Genomic DNA, 20,963 nt, shown 5'->3' on the forward strand with positions numbered 1-20,963 from the left:
AACTGACAGAATTGTCCTGTGATTCCAGCCTAAAGCTTCAATACGACAAGGACCAAATGTTTGAATTTTGGAGCTCACTTTCTCATGAATATCATGGTGTCAGCACTGCTGCATTAAAGGTTTTATTACCATTTGCAAAACCGTAGATTTTGGAGGATAATAAATCTAAAAAATGTTCACGATTTGCTAATTCCTGTGCTTCATTGTGTCCTCTAAATGCTAGTTCATGACTGCCGCAATACTTTTAACATTTAATAACTTTATTTAAGTAATGTGTGCCTATTCTTTGTGACCTGTTCATTGTGTTTCTAAACTGAAATTTGATAAGCAGAGTCCATCACTGAAGCAATGTTGACAGTACCAAATAGTTTAAATTAACATGCCTTTTCTAAATGAAGAGCACTTTCTTCATGTTTTTTAATTTTCTCACCTAAATGTTTGAGATCTTTACAACCTACAAATGTTCACAACTCTGTTTTTATGAATATTAAAGGTGTATTTTTCCTGAAGTTGTTCGATTTCTTACCTACTTACATGCTAATATTTATCTGATCAACGATGACAAAAACCTTCATTCCAAAATAATCTTTACTGTGAAATCCAGTCTCACTATTGAAATTTGCAACTTTTTTACAGATTGCACAGTCACTTGTTAATTCTATACAATAATGTTATGGGATTCTTTAGTAGGTGGTATTTCTACAACTTTTTGTCAACTATTTTTGTGATTAATTGAACCTAGAATTTGAACAGCATCTCTGTTTTGCGCACACAGGGTGACATGTTTATAGTTAATCTAATTTTGTTTGTTTGTAGATATTATAAAAAAGAGATGTAGATGTTTTAAAAAACTAAAGAAATGCAATTTAAAGGGCCTGTGTAGCGCAAGCGGTAGGATTCTTGCCTCGCATGCCAGTGGTCCGGAGTTCGAATGCTACCGCCGGCAAGAACAACTAGACATTTTTAAAAATGTCTATAGGCCCCAGGTCGACTCAGCCTGAATAAAATGAGTACCTTGGGTAAAACCAGGGGTAATAATAGGCGGTTGAAGCGTAGCACTGGCCATGTTACCTTCCTTGTATACCGTAGGCCCTAGATATAGCAGACTACCCTGCTATACTCCCAAAGCCGCGAAGCGGTATAAAACGGGAGACTATTATAAGAAATGCAATTTCAGTAAGAATAATTTTAAAATAAGTAAATTCCTGTAGCAAAATATTTAAACAACCATTTTTACCTACTTTGACCATTTATCAAAACAACCAAATATTTTACAAGTTGTAATACACTTGGACCTCTACCTGAGGTCTATATTCTATTACGTATATTGCAGTATATTGAAAATTTGTGATTTAATTTCACATAAATTTCCAATCATTTATGGAAATTTTGCAAACAGCATGTCAAAAAATAATATAAATGCTCTTACAAACTTACATAGCTGTATCAGGCAATATCACATGTAAAATATGAGCCTAACTTAACATATGAATGCGGTTAGGTCACAATATTTTTATATCTTGATATACTAGTCATGATTACAGCTCCATTAAAGAATTAGCAATCCAGTTTTGGCCGTCAAGACTTACAGCGATCAGTTTCGAGAATAGTTTTAAAAGGATCTTCTCCTTCTGTCGAATAAACACATTAATTGTAATTTTCTTTACATTTTTTTATTGTTTTTACATATATTAACGTTATTATGCATTGTTCAGGAAAGTCTGATGTAGAATCTACTTGTATTGAATAATATATAATATATAATAATAAGTCTCCACGAAAGAGTCCCATTGTATGCATGTGTCTCTTGGTTGGCATATATCCAGTTAGGAAGTTTGTTATGATTTGGAGCTAATTCCTACTTGTTTTCCGCAGTACATCAGTCCTTTTGGCGCATGAAGTCCAATATGCATTTTGCCATATGATTGAACGGCTATATTTTCCCACTGAAAGTTGGAAAGTATGTTAGATTCGGATCCAGGCTTTTTCCGGTCGCGAACGGTATTTTTTAGCATGTGCTTTTATGACAAGTTTAACTGTGATATGTATGCGACACTATTATATTCCGCTAGTCTATCGAATTTTTTCCGGCATTCCCAAACTAGCGTAGAGTCTCCCATAGAGCTCTAGAGAGCCCCCATAGGCGCTTTACTATTTGTGCACATATTGAATCTGTTGAAAGTTGAAAATTCCTCATGTTAATTTTTGTTTCACAATGCAAGATTGCATAAACCTCTGCCTATAATACTCTCTGAGATACGCCTGGAATATTCTCCTTCTCCTTCTTAACATGCTATACACCAAAGTGCGTAGGCGACTATCTCATTACTAGAATTCTGTTCTTGGCGGCGTGACACAGCTCGCCTGTATTGTGTATTCCTGTCCATTCTTTAATATTCCTTAACCAGGATAATTGTTTGAGGCCGGCTCCTCTCCTACCTTCGCTCTTCCCTTGTAGGATTAACTGTGGTATTTCATATTTTGCTCCTCTCAATATGTGCCCAAGATAACCAATCTTGCGTTTTTTAATTAATTCAAAGAGTTCTCTTTCCACGCCGGCTCCAAGGTATGCGCATCATTCTTCTCAATGACCACATTTCAAATGCTTCAAGTTTGTTGATAGATGTTTTTTTTCAAAGTCCACGTTTCCATGCCATAAAGCAAGATGGACCATATGTAGCACTTGACCATTCTGTAGCGTATTTCGAAATTTAGGTTTTGATTACATAGGAGCGGTCTGAATTTCACAAAAGCTTGTCATGCCATTTGTATTCGGGTTTTTATCTCTTGTTGTGGATCCAATTGGTCATTGATTGTGGTGCCAAGGTATTTAAAAGTTTTCACACGTTTTATGCGATCGTCACCTATGCATATTATCGGGTTTTCTGGAGGGTTTCTGCTAATGACCATATATTTCGTTTTCAAAATGTTGATTTTGAGGCCATATTTTTTACCTATGCTATTCACCCTGTATTAAGGTGTTCAAACATAAAATTGCCTCTCTTGTTCCTAGTTCTCCCTTAAAACCGAATTGTGTTGACCCGCTAGAATAGAAATATTTACGTTTCTACCACTAGAGTATATTCTTACAACCAACCTTTCTGCAGTTTTAGACACGTCTGCGTACCAAGCATAACCCTGCAACCTGGGTTGTGTGTTTTCTCTGCTCCATCTCTCTCGTAGGCAGATATAAAGATGGAAAGGTACTATAGAACTGTATCTGGGTACCATATGGTCAAAAGTCAACAGTTGCTCAGGTTTTCTTACAGTGTATAATATTCTATTCTCGCCTCCACCCGTATAATGATGTGAAGAGGATGAGGTCCAGTAGGGTCTCCATAACTGCTGTTGGTTTACCCCTTTAATTGGTGTGCCCTTGTAATTCTAAGGAAGCAAGCCTGAGCACCTTGTTTAATATGAAGATAGTACTTTGTGTGCTGCACCTTTGTTAAGTATACTGCTGATGAATGTGTTATTGCTGATATTACTACCATATTATAATAAATACCATAAAACATGTGTGGTTTTATTCATATCTTTCGATTTTATGATTTTGTAATAACTCTTCCAATTTACCATCTAGGTTTTTAGCAGCAATAATTAGAACCCTAAACGGGTTCTAATTATTGCTTCTTCAGTTTATTTCTCGGACTAGCAGGTAATGACCATGCCTCCTCCCTCCCACATGACCTCCAAATCCTTTACTGTATCTACAGTAAATTTCTTAGTGTATTCGTCATCCTTATTCATTCATCCATTCATTGCGTGTTCCAGTTTGTTCACGATTCAACATTTTTAGCAAATTTTTGTTGCAGACTGTCATTTACTGTTCTCTAGAGATCCTTTACATTCCTTGAATACGTCTGTGACTTCGCTATTGATATTCCCTCGAGGTTTATTTTTACGCCCCTTGAACGCTTCTGTGATGTGTGATGTCACTATTGATATGTCTTAGAGGTCTGTTTATACATACGGATTTTATCTGTAGTGTACACAGTATATGTAGTGACACATCTAGTGTACACAGTACTGTTTCTGTCGAAACATTGATTTCATGACACAATAAAATCTATTTTCCAAATTTATATATATATATATATATATATATATATATATATATATATATATATATACATATATATATATATATATATATATATATATATATATATATATATATATATATATTGTTATGATATGTAAAATCGAGAAAAATATTGGTTTGTTTAAAAATATTTCAAAATTCAAAAAACATTAAAATAATTCAGATAAGTAGGATAATATCCAACAAACATTTCGGAGAAGGAAAGTTATTAAATCCTTGGATTTCCTGTACTAAACAAAGTGTAAGCTTTGCATTTATTTCTTTGTTATACTTGAGTGACCCGCATAATTTTAAGCGAAAACAAAAAGACAATTGAACGGGGTTTTCCAAAAAACATTAATGCAGTGATTAGAGACAAATAGAAGAGATTTTAGAAAGTGGTTTTTGTTAGTTTTAAGAATTATAGAAAATATTATTTGTAAATAAGTTTTAGGAAATTTTATAATTATAGGTAAAAATTTGTTTGTTATCGAAATGAAAAAATGGGGGAATTGTGACGAGTTTTCATTGGCGGAGATTGAAAAAGGTTGGATAAGTATGTAGGAAAAAGTTTAGCGAGATTGAGGAGAGAGAAAAGATAGAGCAGTCGGTTTTCCAAATTTGTAAGAGCAACGGTGATTGTTCTCTGGCAGTTCCTGAGAAGTAGCAAGCAGTAGTGTTGAATGTTAGTGAGTTTTTGTGGAGTTAGTGTATCTGACAGAAGCTGGAGCAGCAAAATATTGTAAGTCATATTTTCCTACTTATATTCCAAGAGTCACTGTTCAGGCCAACGAGAGATTCAGTTTATCGTAAAGAGAAGATATTCCAAGAGTCATTTTTCACTCGGGCCAACGAGAGATTCAGTTTATCGAGAGGAGAAAGGCTATCATAATTTGAATGATTGTTGCTTTTGAAGGAGATCATTAAGGACGATATACTTGCAACAATCTGTTGTAAGATTGCTGATTACATAGGGAGCGGTTGAGAGGAGATAATATAGTCTACAAGGAACAAGGATTTGGACCACTCATCATCAGAGAGAGATATTTTGTTTTCTGCAGTTTTTTTCTTTTATTGATAACACAATTTTTACACTTAATTTAGAAAGGATATAAATATTTTGATTAGGAGAGTTAGAATAGTTCGGAATTTTGAGATTTCAATTAATATTGTTGGTACCATTAATTTTGATTGTTCACGTACGTAGAACAAAATTTTTGAGAATCATTATATGAGATTTGTTTATTGAAAACTTTTGAGTGTGAATTATTTCATTATTTTTATTTCAATATATAGTGTTAGATCATATGTGTTTTTTATTATTCCGGTATTCTCTGGACCTTACCTTTCACATGTAATAGCATAGATATTGAAGCACGAATTTAACCCTGAGATAAAAGAATTAAAAATTGTGATAGAGTCATAATCATATCATCTAGATAATTTTAATTAATCAAAAAAATTAATTAGCTAATTATTGCTTGGCGCACCAAGACTTTAAATATCACAATAACTGGCTTCCAAAACGTGGGGCTTGAAAATATCGCAGCTTTACATTTGAAGGAAGGGAAAGAGATCTGGAATAAGTACAGGTAATCCAGAGATAAAGACATATAACATTGAGGGAATTTGAATTTGAAAGTATTTTGACAATTTTTCCAGGGAATATAAATTTGATTTATTGATTGATCGTAGTTAGTGGATATTTACTGCTATTGAATTATTTGATTTTATTTTCTTTACCAATCATACATTTGATATTTATTTTGAATTATTTGAATTTTACTAATTGCATATTTGATATTTGTCGTGAAAATTTAATACATTTGGGGAGAAATATTGTCGTGTTCTGAAACATATAGAGTGTTGTAAAATTTCACATTTGGCGGGGACAAAAACAGTAACGAAAAGAAACAACATGTCGACCACAAGGAGTCAAAGTAAAACGCAAGAAATGAAAGAGGATAAGATAGAAGAGGAAACAATTATTGATGAAGGATCGGATAATGAAGGAAATACCACAATAATGGAGGAAAGAAAAGAAACAGGAATGCTGGAAAAATTATTAGCAATGATGCAAATACAGACACAAACAATGAATGAAACATCAAAGAAAATGGATAAAATGGATAGAAATCAACAAGAAACATCACAAAAAATGGATGAAACAAAACAAACAATGGAAAAAAATCAACTGGAAACAAAACAAACAATGAGCAATATAGAGCAGCGTCTGGAAAACTATGAACAGGAAATTAAAGGATGTGTTGAGGGGATAAAGAAAGAACTGATACAACAAATAGAAGAGATTAATGAAATTAAAAATAATATGAAAGAACAAGAAATGAGAATTAAAGATAATTTGGAGGGATTAGAAATAAAATTTGAAAATGCGCTACAAGAAGACAGGAAGGAAGTAGAAAGAAGATTAAAGCAAAATGAAAAACAAATGGCAGAAATTGAACTAAAAGGGGTAGAGAGAAAAGAAGTTATCATCCATGGAACAAGCGAGGCGAAAATACAATTTGGCGGGGATATTCGGAAAACACACCCAGTACCGTTTGTCAAAAATTTGAAAACCAAATTACAACATATTAGATATTTTGACGATTGCAAAGAAACAATTAGAAACCATTTGAAAGAAGGAGCAGCGTTATGGTATGAAAGCAAGGAAGATGAGTTTGAAAATTGGACAGATTTTGAAAATAAATTTCTCAACTATTTCTGGGGGAAAAATAAACAGAGAGAAATCAACCAAGAGCTACAGAATGGAAAATATCACGAAAAAATGGGAATATCTGAAGAAAGATATGCTTTGCAGATATATAACAATTCAAAATATCTAGAATACAAATATTCTACCGAACAGCTGGTAGAGATGATCAGCAGACATTTTGAGGAAACGTTGGAAGATCACGTGATTTTGAGAAACTATCAAGATATTGATAGTTTGTGCCAATTCCTTCAATTAAAAGAAGCAAAAAGAAAAGAAATGAGAAATAGAAGACAACATGACCAATATAATGGAGCGGAAAGAAGGTATTCATCAAATTATGACCAGAGAAACCGACATCCCAGATCAACAAACGAATATAGGCCGAGAAATTACAATAATTACAATAGACAACAAAATTACGATAACCGGAATGATACACAAAATAGAACAAATGAAAATCACAACAGGAATAGAGATGCACAAAATCCTCCGAATAGGAATACTAACGAACAAAGGGACGATAGAAATAACCAGAGCTTCCAACAACAAAATAGAAGGGAGATGAATCATGTAGCAATAGGAAACGAAAGACAAATTTCTAATTCTAATCTAATATTTTTAGATGCATTTATAAAACATAAAGCGATTAAAATTGTGATTGATTCTGGATCGGAGATATCGCTAATCAATAAAAAACTAGTAAAAGAATTAAATTTGGACAGATTTGTGTATAAGATTCCTAGGGTTGATTTAGTGGGTGCAAACAATAAAAATTTGTCGACAGTAAACGAAGGCTTGGGAGTACAGATAAGAGTGGGAAACAAATTCCATATTATGAAATGTGTGGTGATTGAAGATTTAAATCATGATATGATAGCGGGAATTGATGAATTGAGGAAAAAAGATATCACCATAAATTTTTCGGAAAATAAACTGGAAATCAGAGCAGAACCAGACAACACAGGAGAAGAAAAGCAAACAGATAGGAAAACAAATTCTGGAAGGATCAATGCACAGGAAAAACGCAAAGAAATCGATATGACCGTAGAGGATAAACCGAAAGTACAAGAACAAGATCTAACAGAAAAGAAAAAGAGAAGGAAGAAAAAGAAGAAGAGTTCGAAAAGAAAGCAGGAAAATAAGATGGAGACCAGAGAAAAACAGGAAATAGAAGGTACAGAAGAATTGTTGGCAACCGACGATAAAACAGAATGGAAGCAGGAAGAAAAAGAAGGTATCATCAGAGAAATGAAAGGAATAGAAACATGGTGCTCGGAATACCAAAGGGAATTAGAGGATAAAAAGAAAACAGAAGAAAAAATGGCATTGATGGACGAGAATCCAGAATTTTGTGAAGAAGTATTATGGACAGTGAACACATGTGAACAAAAGGTGGATGAAAGAAAAATAAATTGTGGAAAAAACATGGAGAAGGAAATAGAGAAGATTTTAGGAAACCATGGAGATTTTGTTAATAAAGTAAATCAAGTGGTTAAAAATTATGAACTTTCTTTTAAGGGAAAATACTTGGAAAAATGTAAAACGAAAATATATCCAATCCCGTATAAAGACAGGCAATATACGGGGTATTTTAACATTCACGACATTTGTCAGTATCGTAAGTAGATTTTAATAACATAGTGAAATAATTTGATCCTAGAAAACTTTTGTCATTTTTAAAATTTAACAAAGAGTTTTCGGCAGATCAAATGGCGGGGATTTGTTATGATATGTAAAATCGAGAAAAATATTGGTTTGTTTAAAAATATTTCAAAATTCAAAAAACATTAAAATAATTCAGATAAGTAGGATAATATCCAACAAACATTTCGGAGAAGGAAAGTTATTAAATCCTTGGATTTCCTGTACTAAACAAAGTGTAAGCTTTGCATTTATTTCTTTGTTATACTTGAGTGACCCGCATAATTTTAAGCGAAAACAAAAAGACAATTGAACGGGGTTTTCCAAAAAACATTAATGCAGTGATTAGAGACAAATAGAAGAGATATTAGAAAGTGGTTTTTGTTAGTTTTAAGAATTATAGAAAATATTATTTGTAAATAAGTTTTAGGAAATTTTATAATTATAGGTAAAAATTTGTTTGTTATCGAAATGAAAAAATGGGGGAATTGTGACGAGTTTTCATTGGCGGAGATTGAAAAAGGTTGGATAAGTATGTAGGAAAAAGTTTAGCGAGATTGAGGAGAGAGAAAAGATAGAGCAGTCGGTTTTCCAAATTTGTAAGAGCAACGGTGATTGTTCTCTGGCAGTTCCTGAGAAGTAGCAAGCAGTAGTGTTGAATGTTAGTGAGTTTTTGTGGAGTTAGTGTATCTGACAGAAGCTGGAGCAGCAAAATATTGTAAGTCATATTTTCCTACTTATATTCCAAGAGTCACTGTTCAGGCCAACGAGAGATTCAGTTTATCGTAAAGAGAAGATATTCCAAGAGTCATTTTTCACTCGGGCCAACGAGAGATTCAGTTTATCGAGAGGAGAAAGGCTATCATAATTTGAATGATTGTTGCTTTTGAAGGAGATCATTAAGGACGATATACTTGCAACAATCTGTTGTAAGATTGCTGATTACATAGGGAGCGGTTGAGAGGAGATAATATAGTCTACAAGGAACAAGGATTTGGACCACTCATCATCAGAGAGAGATATTTTGTTTTCTGCAGTTTTTTTCTTTTATTGATAACACAATTTTTACACTTAATTTAGAAAGGATATAAATATTTTGATTAGGAGAGTTAGAATAGTTCGGAATTTTGAGATTTCAATTAATATTGTTGGTACCATTAATTTTGATTGTTCACGTACGTAGAACAAAATTTTTGAGAATCATTATATGAGATTTGTTTATTGAAAACTTTTGAGTGTGAATTATTTCATTATTTTTATTTCAATATATAGTGTTAGATCATATGTGTTTTTTATTATTCCGGTATTCTCTGGACCTTACCTTTCACATGTAATAGCATAGATATTGAAGCACGAATTTAACCCTGAGATAAAAGAATTAAAAATTGTGATAGAGTCATAATCATATCATCTAGATAATTTTAATTAATCAAAAAAATTAATTAGCTAATTATTGCTTGGCGCACCAAGACTTTAAATATCACAATAATATATATATATATATATATATATATATATATATATATATATATATATATATATATATATATATATATATATATATATATATATATATATATATATACAGACAACTTCAATTGACTTATTAAAAAAAATTCTGTACCTATTGAACTAAATTTTTTTGTTACACCTGTCTATACATGAATTTTAAATTATACCACTGTGATTATACATTGTATCATTTAAATATTTTTTATGGTTAGGAGACCAAATATATGCCTCACTATTGGTAACAAAAACTACTCTGAAAATCGTCATCCCTTTTATATTTTTTGCATATAAAAAACTTTACCTCATTACCATATAAAGGTCCTTATGCAGTTAAACATTTTTTCTGGGCATAGAAAATATAGAGTCCAGTAAGTGGCGCTAAATAGAGCAGTGCGCGTAAATTTGTAACTAAGATGTGAACGTATATTACCCGTATAGTTAAAAGGTGGCGCTCAATGGATATATGTGGCAATTTTCAATTATTAAATAAAAATGGAGGATAAATTAATATTCATTGAATTTGCTGCCTTGGTCAAAATTTCTGTATATTTTAAACATTGTAGAATACTGTTGTTTATCTTGTGTATCTGTCGATTAGCTTTAACTTTATAAGAGTCTAGTCTGGCGCCAAACGCCATTTAAGAAAATGATCACAGATGATATGGATCCTTTAACTTGATTGGAAAATTCTAAAGAATATACATCTTTGATAAAACGGATCTGCATCCTGTATAAGAAAAAAAAAACAGATATACCGAAAACACAAAAAAATCTTGTATTGTATCTATTACGATGAAAAACGTTGGTTATTATAAATTCACTTTTTTTTTTCGTCTTTTTATATAACTCAATGTAACTTTCAAATTTTCACTTTAATTAATGTACACATAAAGTTTTTAAGCGTTTTATCCGTATGTTCTTTTGGTAAATATTTATAAATCTACTCTTTTCAATTCTATAGTTAATTGTTTTTGTTGCACCAATAACTAAAAGTTATTTATTTAATAATATTTACTAGTTAGTGAAATTCCTAATTTTTAAAACGATAGAATGTCAAATAAATAGTGATACATTTTACACATGAGATTTCATGTCAATATTTCCTTTATATCCCTACAGTAATTTCAAGCTCATCCCTAGAACTTGCTTTACTTATTGTCTTCCTGTGTATCCAGTATGTGGCGCCAAAAGGACCAAGCGGCAACAATTGTAAGTAATTTCGGTACAGTAGCAAAAATATAGACGCATATTTGCGTCCTTATTCGTTGATAGTAGACACTGTAATCACTTTTTTAGTTAGAAGATGGCGCTGGCTCGTTTACCGTGTTCTTCGCATCCATACTTATTCATAATATTTGGAATTATTTTATCATAATTTTGACTATACATTATGGTAGCTATTCGTAAACATATCAAAAAAGAGATGCTATGACCTATCTACAACACTATATTTATTCTCCGTAAATAGGAAACCTTCTAAAGAGTTCTTTATTATCCTAAAAATTAAATTTTAGTCATAGATAATTTTAAACAGTAAACAAAAATATTCTTGTCGATAAATGAGTTGGACACATGCAAATGGTATTTTGATCGATCTATTACATTCGTAAGAACTATAAGGTTTCTACTCATGAAATCACCTTGAATATCTAAAAAATTAATACAAATGCTGAATGGTCATTCTAAAATCTAGAGTTAAAGTTAGAAACCCATTTAAGGCATTGGAATGCTACGAAAAAGTTAACTTGGAAAAGGATCACTGGCAGGTCCGCCGCTAAGGTATTGGCCGCCCGTGTGCAACTTAATATTTGCCGCCCCCCTTCCAATACTTTAGACATACATATACTATTATTTAAAGAAATGTGTAAAAGATGCATAATATAACAATAATAATTTGTAAATAGATAAATACTTACTTGAACATTTAGACTAATCTCTATGATCCAACGTCCATGTATTATCATAATGTATATCCTAATATCCTAATATCCCATCCTAATATCCTAATTTAAAAGTCCATTATCCTAATTTAATAACCATGATCCAACGTCCAGAATATGTATATCGTAATATCCTAATTTAAACGTCCATTTAATTAAAATAAACCTTGAATACCAACATAAAGACATGAAAAAACTAAAAACGCACTTTTCGGGGTTTCGTCTCGGAAAACTTTTTGACAATATCTTTAATGTCCAATGTCGCACACACTTCATATTCTATAGATAACATTGCAGAAAGCAGAAACACATCTTACTACAATTGTTATTTGTTCTACATGCGCCCCAATGTTTTTTCTCCATTTCATATAATTTTTGAAGAGCAGAGTCAACTGTTAATCCTTTTTTTAATGTTGTAGATAGTTTAAACAGTTTTTGAGGATATTTTATATGAGCTGCACCGGATTTATGTCTTTTTAAAATAATAGCTAAATGTTGCCAGTCACTTACCCCATTAATTCCACTAAGTAATTGTCGGCTGCTTTCATCACAACAAAACAGTTTACAAGGTGCACAAAAAACATTATTTAGTGATAATGAGTAAAGTAACCACGGGCGATGAATTTGGTCTTGATTAGGTAATGTGCGATAATAATAAGTTTCTGAAAATTTCCTATTATTTGTATCTCTGAGGAAGTTAATTTTTGTAATTTGCTGAGGAAAATTTTCAACAACAAATTGAACTTCACTTGGATTCATATTCTCAGGCCATTTTGCGGGATCGTCTGAAACCAAGTATATGCTGGAGCTTCCTACACTGCAATCCAGATTAACTGGAACATTAATTGTTTTGTCTTGGTTGGTGGTTTCAGGTTCAGGCGTTTCAGCATCAGCACTCGCACTATCGCTATTATTGTCATCAAATCATCCGTCTCTATGGAATATTGAATTGTTTGGTACATACTTTTTTTCTATGATTTGGACTTCGCTTGAAGTTGAAGGTCCTAAATTTATATCCGAGTCTTCTATGTTTTCATGTATGTTTTTCATCAAAAATGATTCCAGTGCACCGCTAAGTTTTTTTTTTCTCCTCAGTTTTTGCCTCTTTTATTTTTCTATATTAAAAACCTGAAAGTCGTTTTCTTTTTCTTTCGGACATTTTGAAATTATCACTTAAGAACGAAGCCGGGCGAATTTAACAAAATAAATCCAAAAACACTGTAGATAAGTTGTCCAAATAATGTTTCTCCAAATAATATGTAGCCGTAACGCGTATACGAATAAAATTGCTCTGATCTTGACGTTACTTCGAAATACAGTACCTACTGTGCAAAAGAAACGGGTACACTACTATATTTTACAAACACAATCTTTTATCAAAAGGGTGTCTAAATTCATAGAATTCTCAACTAAAACTGAACATAAGACATAATAACCCATCTATAAACATAACCATAGGAACAATATTAAAACAGAAACTTTACAACCACTTGCATAAATTCTTGTAAAGTATCTACGTGTGAAATCTCAATTAACTGAAGTCCGAAAGCCGCCAGCCGCTTTGAATTAAAAAGTATTCCCGAAACTGCTTTATGACTGTACCTGCAAAAGGGCGGCAGTTCATACAATAAATAATATTTTTTGACATTTTTTTTTAGATTAGGATGAAAAAAAAAGGTATACATGATAAATGAAACGCATTTAAGTATTATCACGTACTGAATAATTATTATTGTTTGGAATATTAGAGTTCACAGAATTATCTGAATCATTACTATTTAATTATTTTCATTTTAAAAAAGTATTATCATGAGTGGACTGCTTTTGGCCGCCCCTATTGTTGTCGAAGACAGCTACTCAAATTATCACATCATAAAATATGGCGTACCTTAGGGTAGCGTTCGAGGTCTATTTCTGTATCTGATATTTACAGCAGACGTTCCAACCAGCAATGATACCTTCTTAGCTACTTTTGCCGAGGACACGGGAATCTTGGCAGTGGATATCGACCCTAATGCAGCATCACAAAAGTACAAAATTGTTTAGACTTATTACAAAACTGGCTTAAACATAGAAGATCAATGTTAATGCCAGCAAATCAGTACAAATTACTTTTACAATAAGAAAATGTGAACTGGCTATTTACCAAAAGGTCTCAGTTATCTCTTGAAAATAAACTGCTTCTGTACAAAGCCATTGTACCATTTTAAATAAAACGAGCGGTTTTAATTTATATAAATATATTTATTTATAAGTTTACTGCACGAAAATATTTTATCAACTAAACTTAGCTAATGTCGGAGCTACTTTTATATACAAGATATTATGTACTAGAATATTCTGGAATAGTCTACCTCTATTCTTCTCGTTGAAAGCGCATCGAAGACGGGCGCTACTGAAGTGCCAACACTTGAATATTCTAGATTTATCCTTCTAAGAATTGTGACACGTACTACGCATCGGAGATGGGCAATTTCGTTACACTATACTCATACCAGTTTGGGCTTATGAAATAGAACTATGGGGCTGGAATAAACCTTCGAATACGAAGATACTTAAAACATTCCAATCCAAAATACTCCGTATGATAAGTAAAGCTCCATGGTATGTATCCAACCAAACACTTCACAATGATCTGGACATCCCACTACTTACGGAGATAATAAAGAATGATTCAATAAAATAAAAAAATCGCACTACTGATCACAACAACGAACTGATAAATAATTTATTCACCCAACCACTTGCCGAAAGAAGATTGAAGAGAGTATGGCCAGTAGACCTACTGCAATGATACTTAGAGAACCGTGACTGGACGGTCACGGTTCAAACTCAATTTCTGTAAATTTGATCCATTTGAGATGTGCGCTTTTAATTGATAACGAGGATTAATGTAATTGCCATTAATAACTTAACAAATTGAAAAAAAAAGTTTTTTTTACTAGAATAAAAAGCACAAATTAACTTATTTTTGCTGTGTATTCGTGATTGTAAAATATTTCTTATAAGAGTTAATCAAACGCATGATTAAGCTTAAATGACACATTTGTAAGCTATCATTCATAAGGTTATATCTTCTTTGTATCATGATTATAGATAGCCAACATGTCAACTTTTATGAGAAGAAGAAGAGAAAAACATACACAGAAGAAAAACAAGTAATGACATATATATTTCGTCAAGTAGCATCCGGCTTGTAACAAGTGCCTTAGATTACTCGATACAGTTCATTTTAGATGGTTACATTATTTAAGAAGATAATTGAGAAAGTAATATTTGAAACACCCTTTTATTACATTTATAAGGGCGATTTACAGCACGCTTCGTCGAGCCCATATAAAAAATTCGTCTTGTCGAAAGGCGGCATCCCAGCGAATTAACAGTAACGACTTTAAAAACGTAATTTTAGGATTAATTAACAATTTCCCTCATTTTATAAAAAGAACGCCAAAAGATAATTGGATAATTCCTAGACCGCAAGAAGAAATTATTATTCTTAAGAAATAGCCTTAAGAGTTTGAAAGACGAGACGGACGAGATGAGCAATTTGCTTTCTACAGGGTTAATTTTCTGTTTGTGGCCTCTTCTTGGACATAAGCAAAATCAATAATAATTTTTATATAAAACTTACTATGAAGTAAAAACTTCTTAGGTAAAATGGTACAAATTTATTATTTTTTTAAAAATCATTAAAAATGAATTAATAAAGTTTTAGAATGTTTTCAGTCCTATCGTATCATCATTAGTGAAACCATCTTTATAGTAGTTGAAACTAGCTATATAACAAGGTCAGATGCCCCTTGTATTAAGTACATATTTTAAGTATTAAATTTTATAATTATTCTGACACTAAAAGTATTTTTATCAAGAAGCGATAGCGCATGTAAACAAATAAATATATCGGTACAGGGTTACGGATATTTTAACTGGTTGCGTTAATGCTGCGACCGCCCTATTCAGGGTTGTACTCTGGCGCGACTAATGTATTTTTGAAATAATACTTAAAATCATGTAAAATTTTTAGCTTAACACTTTCGCTGCTGACTTCTATGATAGATGAGTTGTCGAGTGCGGCCTATTTTTTCTAAAAATTTTAATATTTTGGGCTTTATAATTGCTTTAGTACTAAACTGAAGCCCATATATAGAGAGTTTAGTTGTTTTTTATCAATGTCACGCATGCGTGTCGGGCGCACCTAGGTATACATTTTTTGCCATGTGCTGACTGAAACGCATGCGTGTCAATATATTTTTTACTACTTTAAAAGTTTATTGAAGACAATTTTAAGACAACTAAGTAAAAACAAAACAAAAATTAATAAAAACTTAAACACTAGATGAACAATAAAAAAACTTCAAATTCATAACATACATAACTACGTAATTTGTTGCACTATTGATGGTAATCGTTAAAACATTCGATGCATAATCCGGGCTCTTCTGTACATTGTTTACAGTGGTAAAGCGTCATTTTACGGGTTTTCTTGCCAGACCACACTCGCTTTCTTACTGTTTTCCTTGTTTGTCCTTGGCCAAAATTTTGGTAATAATGTGGACTGTTTTAATTGTCGGCCTCAGCTTGTTGAAGTTATACTTCTATACGCACGGTCGGCGTTGGAAATTTGCACGGGAGTGAATCTGTGAAACCATTACATATGTAAAATAATGAGTAAGAGAGAGACATAAGATATATTTTCTCTCTCTTCCTCTCTCGAGAATAAAAATGTTCCTTTTGTATAAATATATATTTAATATTATAAATATATTATATTATATATAATATTATATACTTATATAATATAATATATATTAATTATATTATTTATGTGATATATTTTGTATTATTTATTAAATGTTCATAATTATTTTAGGCTTTTGTATTTCAAAATAATCACTGTATGACAGACAACTGTCAATTTTGAAGTCCGTTAGTATCATGTCTAATTGGCAAATCTTTTACGTATTTGGTTCAGACGCTGGTGTACCTGAGTTCGAATTCCAATATGAATTTCCTTTTTTATTTTTGAAATATTTAAAAATCTCACCTTAATGTTATTAAATATATGTAATATACGCAAAAATGCTAAATTTTAAAATTAAATAAAAATTTACAACATAATCCGAGTTGTTGGTTTTTTATTTTTATGTTTGTAAAGTAAGTTATGTATATTGGCAGTTTTAAATACTTATGAATATTGCATTTCAATTTGTATTATATTATTATGTTGAATTATGTTGCAGTGTATTGTATTGTAATTTTTATATTAATAACAACATAAATAATGAATTTTACTTCAGAGTATGTGTAAAAATTTTTTTTTGCATTCAACTCCTTTTATACACATATGAAAATAAAAATATGTATTTTCATTAAAATATTGATACAATCCTTTATTTACTATACTCCTATTACAGATCAAATGTTTATATACAGCAAACGATGCACCATATACCTACCTATATACCTAATTCTTTTTCTCTTTCTGCTCTCTCTTACCTATAGCATTAAATATGTAATGATTGTGCAGATTGACTCCCATATAAATTTGTAACGGCGTATAACTTCTACCGGCAGTCCCACTGGACTGCCACACCCTTTTTTTTATTCATCCCAATGTTTAATAGTTTTTCCAAAACTGACAGTCGGTAGTCGTAAATACTCATCGGACGTAAAACAATTTGTTTATGTAGCAAGTACAAATTCATTAGCATCAAGTGTATGTAATGTATGCCCCCACTTCTTGTACCACCTTAATGATTTTCTTTCACAGGGGTAGTAAGACTTTAGTTGGTCTTGCCGATCGACACCCCCATATGCTTATAATAATTAAAAATTGCAGTAGGTTTTTCTCTGGGTCTATTCCTTCTATCAACAAATTCCGTCATTTCATTTTCAAATTCATTAGAGATATAAAGAACGTCACGTTTGTCCTTCCATTTACCAACTAAAATAGTATCAGAAAAACAAGCAATTGGCTCACCTTTTTTTTTTCAATAACGTCTTTGGGATTATGCTTCCTTCTCACATTTAGTGTTCCAGTGCAGTAAGTACTTCGATTTGTTAATATTTTAGCTAGTTCATAGGAATTATAAAAACTGTCCATGTATACACTATGTCCTTGGTCCAAATATTCCTAAAGTAGCTGTAAAACTACTTTTTTGTGTGGCCTTTTCGACCGGCATCATCCAGGGATTCAGTGTAGACTAAAGATTTTAGAACTAAACCACTTGGCTCTGTAAGAATATAGAGTTTTATCCCGTATTTATGACGCTTGTTCTTGATATATTGTCGGAATACCAAGCGTCCACGCCATAGTACCATTGACTCATCAAGTGAAAGGTTTTTCCAGGATAATAAACAGCAGACATTTTATTGTTGAAGAACGTTATTATAGGTCGTACTTTGTACAATCGATCTTGAACTTCTTCTGGCTGGGTTTCTAGCAAAATGTAAGCACCTGATTATGATAAGTAAACGATCCCTACTCATATGCCCCGAAAAACATTTTAAATTAAATAATGGATGAGATTTCCAGCAATCATTGAGTCTATTTAATTTGATGGTTCCAGTTTGAATCAATAGTGCAACAAATTTTAACATTTCTTCTCGTGAAACTGGCTTCCACTTTGTAATTCTTGATTTTTCTCGTATATGTTTAGAAAGGAATATCTCTTCTGCATACAAGTTGGTTTGGCTAACGATTAAATCCAAAATGTCATTATCAAATATCATTTTAAAATAATCGATTGGGTCATTGCCACCTGGTTGAACCAAAAGTTCATTTGTTTTCGAAAACATAAAATCTTTCATATTCATAGGACTATTTGTCCAATCAGGAAATGAGTGTTCTAACACAGTTTCGTTTTCGTTGGGAACGTCATCTTGGATTTGAATCGGCATTTCATTTACTGTAACAATAAGAAAAATTAATAATACCGAATCACATAAAATATAAAAACTTACTCTCTCTATCATCGTCTGAATACTCCTCGGATTCAGAAGAAACGCCCTCGAAATCAGAATCAGTGTTACTGCCAATAGAATGATTACTGAATAAGTCCTCCTCGTCAGTAGATTCATATAACAAAGCTAACGTCTCACTTTCACTTAGTTTATTAGGATTTTTCACCAGTACTTTACGTTTTTTACATTTTGAAGGTCCCGGTATAGAGTCCGCCATTTTAATAAGACAAAACGGTCTATACGCGAACGTAACAAAATAAATAAGCCGACAAGCAACCTTTCACTGCAACAATACAATCATACTGCTCGAATTCTTTGAACGCGTGTCTGACTTGACCGCGCTAATTCACGCGCTAATTTGTATCCCCTACTCTAGCATGTCTGAATGCCGAATGCCGTCTCATTGGGAAATTCTGAAAACGGCAAACATATTATTTTAAATACTTTGTGCCTTAGTAACACGCTAACAAGATGTGAACTATCTGCTGCATACGCTGTATTTAAAATGCTCTGTTAAATTTAACTGGTCAGATGTCACGCAAGTATGTCGTCAGCACCTGGCAAAATAACTTAAAGTCACGCATGCGTGACATCAGCAGTGAAAGTGTTAAGGAATGTACTGAGACGTAGTTTAAAGTTTTAATTTTTAAAGTTGAATTGATTGTTATTCTAAAAAAATCACATAAGGTAAAACTACCTATTAACGGCCTATACAAATTCGTGATGTAAATCCGGTCTATTCAACAAATTGAAATTCTTTTGTAAATACGTTTAAGTTAGTTAAACTTAATACTACGGCGCGTGTGTATCCTAGCGAGAAATTTATTAGGCCATTTTTTTATGTATAAATGGTGGGGTGACATGTTCTAGCTTTTGATGTAGTCAGTTCGATTTAATCAAGCGAAGGAATCAGTTTGAGAGCGGTCGCCAATCCTTAATGTTTTAGGTAAGCATTGAGAAATTCATTGGGTAAAATATTTGCTTGCAAATTATTACACAAAATATTTTTTAACCTACATGCAGTAGTTTGTTAATTAAAAATGGTTATTAGTTGTATTTTTTACAAAACACTTTAGTTTTTGGGCCAAGACAAAGTAAAATTTACAAAAAATAAAAGAAAAAATAGTAGAAATTTGAAAATCTCGAATTTGTTCCCAAAAAATTTTTTTTTTTTGTAACTTACTCAAGTTAAAATATATAGTCTGACAATTAATTAATTACAAAAAAATATTAAAATAATTTTATTTTATTCTGGGCGGTATTAGATTTTATTATATTTAGCATTTGCTCTAATTTCGGCCTAACCCAAATTTAGCTTGACATGGTAATGGTATTTACAAAAAAAGACTCAATTATTCACATTTGAGTTATTTTTTTCTAGAATCATTGTCAGAACTAAAAAGCTTAAGCAAACGCAAAGAAAAAAAATATTCACAAGAGCTACTGGATCGGACCTTAAAGTACATGAAAACTGGCATGTCTATCTATAAGGCATCCAAGATGTATGGTATATCAAAAAGTACATTAAAAGACAAAAATAATGCAAAAGTACGTGCACGAAAATATTGGAAGACAACCAGTTTTAACTTCTTCTTCTTAACATGCCATACACCAAAGTGCGTAGGCGACTATCTCATTACTAGAATTCTGTTCTTGGCGGCGTGACACAGCTCGCCTGTATTGTGTATTCCTGTCCATTCTTTAATATTTCTTAACCAGGATAATTGTTTGCGGCCGGCTCCTCTCCTACCTTCGATCTTCCCTTGTAGGATTAACTGAGGTATTTCATATTTTGCTCCTCTCAATATGTGCCCAAGGTAACCAATCTTGCGTTTTTTAATTAATTTAAAGAGTTCTCTTTCCACGCCGGCTCTCTTAAGGACGTCATCGTTTCGAACTCTATCCACCCAAGGTATGCGCATCATTCTTCTTAATGACCACATTTCAAATGCTTCAAGTTTGTTGATAGATGTTTTTTTCAAAGTCCACGTTTCCATGCCATAAAGCAAGATGGACCATATGTAGCACTTGACCATTCTGTAGCGTATTTCGAAATGTAGGTTTTGATTACATAGAAGCGGTCTGAATTTCACAAAAGCTTGTCTTG

Source organism: Diabrotica undecimpunctata, chromosome 3 (genome assembly GCF_040954645.1).
Source record: "Diabrotica undecimpunctata isolate CICGRU chromosome 3, icDiaUnde3, whole genome shotgun sequence".
NCBI lineage: Eukaryota > Metazoa > Arthropoda > Insecta > Coleoptera > Chrysomelidae > Diabrotica > Diabrotica undecimpunctata.